Source organism: Mus caroli, unplaced genomic scaffold, assembly GCF_900094665.2.
Source record: "Mus caroli unplaced genomic scaffold, CAROLI_EIJ_v1.1 scaffold_20345_1, whole genome shotgun sequence".
Classification (NCBI taxonomy): Eukaryota; Metazoa; Chordata; class Mammalia; order Rodentia; family Muridae; genus Mus; species Mus caroli.
In genome coordinates this window covers 2,821-5,281 of record NW_018388614.1, presented here as the reverse complement: position 1 = coordinate 5,281, position 2,461 = coordinate 2,821, and positions in this window count along the sequence as shown.

The following is a 2,461-nucleotide window of genomic DNA, read 5'->3' as shown; positions in this document are numbered from 1 at the left end:
GTGTATCAAGAATTAGAAAGATAAGTGAGAGACTCTGAATAGATACACATATTGAGAGATGTTGATCTAACAATTCTTAAATTAAAGTGAATTATTAAGTAACTTTTTCTGAGCACTCAGCTGTAAATAAATGGCTACTTTTCCTTCAAGGTAACCCCTGATCTCATCTTTCTTTGTTTGTATCCAGCAGTTAGTTGTTAGTCATACTTGTTTCTTTAGAATTAAAGGATCTCCCATTATTGTGGTAAAGATAGTTTTTATATATTACCACTAAGGGTACTAGATCATCCTTGGTATTATATAATTCAAATAAGACAGCACATTGGACAGTGAGTTTTGCTGTGCATAAAGAAAGGGTTGCCTCCATTATTCAAGTTTAAAAATTTGTTTAGGATTCTCCAAAATCTCAAAGAATCAGAAATAATATTTTTGTCTCTATTGAGATAGGAAGATAACTAATCATTTTAGATTTATTTATTTTATTCCATATTTGTGAGGTTTTTTTTATGTCTGCATTATGTATGTGAATAACATGTGTGCCTGGTACCCAGGGGAGTAAAAAGAGGCCATCAGATATCCTAGTACTGGAGTTTTGAATGCTTGTGTCATGTGAATATGGGGAATTTAACCTTGGTCTTCTGCAAGAACAACAGATGTTCTTAAATTCTGAGACATCTCTTCATGCCTCAGAAACATCCAATCTTACCTTCATACTAGCTCAGTTTCTTCCAATAAGTCCTGGAACTTTGACAACAACAGGTACTCAGTGGAAATGCATAATATTGAATCAGGATAGCCTGTTTGCACAAGCCATAGTTCTTTGAGAGGCATAGTCCCCTCTTCTAGAAGCAGCAGGCTTGTTTCTTCATGAGATTAAACAGGATAAATCTTGGTGTGGTCAGTGCCAAGACAATTGCCATTGAAATGGGCAGGCACTTGGAGACCTTGCATGCCAAGTGGATCAAGAGATTGAGAACTTTTTGTTTTCTAATGGTAAGTTAACTGTAGCTCTAAGGCTGGTTCTAGTACTGCTCTCTACTGTGAGGATGACCAAAATGAAGACAGTATTAGATAATGTTTATTTTGGAGTCTAGAGGGAAAACTACATTCACAGTGATGAGTACTAAATACTACTATGATTAAGGAAAAAACAAACAAAAAACAAAAAGACAAACGAAGCTTTGACAATCCATTAGTGTAGTGATTCTTTCCTTCCAGTGGTTATAGACATAATGAAAAATAATGTTCATACAGTCAGACACATTCACACATGTACCACTATTTATGTCATTATGAAATGAAGAAACATTCATGAGAAAATGTTAAATACAGCTATAAAAATATTTAAAGTATATTACTTTTTATGGGCACATTAAGTGTGTATTCATAGATACTAGCTTCTGTTTTTTACAGTGAAGTTACAATGGCTAAAATAACATAGAACCTACTTCTGACTTATGATGTCATTTAATATAAAGTCATAATATAGCATATTTTAGAATAGCCAATATAGTTTTAGAAGGATGGCATACTGTGATGTGATCCTATTATCATTTGGCTGCCTATGTGTTCCTACTACTCAGAATCAAGGGAGAGTATTGATACCATGCAACATGTTATAGTAAATAGTAAGTACTTACAATTTGAAATCAGGTTCATTGAAAACGCAACACTTGGAGGTGTTATAAATAAAAATTGTTGCTCATCTAAACCACTGAATGTACTATCAGTAAGTTAATAACCATGAAAACCTACAGAGGACTGAAAGATACAGGTTGTTGTAAGATAAATATTGATGGATTTTATTGAAAATACCATACAAATTTTAGTAGCTTGCATAATACCTTTGTTCTAAGATATTTAAGAATGGGTGAATAGAGGACTGACTATTATCTGTGAAGATGTAAGGCCCTGTGGAACAACTAGTTAAGCCAGATGCCATCATGGATTTAGTTGGGACTCAATTCTATGTATCGAAAATGAAGTAAGGAAGAATAGAGTCATCCTGTATTTTCGACTCTTTTGTTCCACAGGCTTCCAGTCACTGTATTGTCACAGAAAGAAGAATAAAAATTAATCTCTATTTAGTATTTCTATCATTTCAAAAAAAAATGAAAATGATCAGCCCTCCATGAGATTCCTCACCTAACTTTGGTGCTATTTTTTGGATTCTTAAAGGGGAGAGAAATGACAGATTGAAAAAAGGGAAATATGATATACAATAAATGAAGGTTTTTCACGTTTAAATATGGATATCTTTCATTATTTTATTAGCAATTTTTGTCATCTTTGATCGTGAATCAGATGTAAGAATTATGTAGTAATGTTTAAATAATTTTTGAAATTATAATATAACTGCATAATTTTTACCACTTCATTTTCTTCATTTAAATAAATCCATGTACACTCCTTGCTCTTTTTTATAGCCATGGCCTCCTGAGATAGAGACCATTAAAAAGAA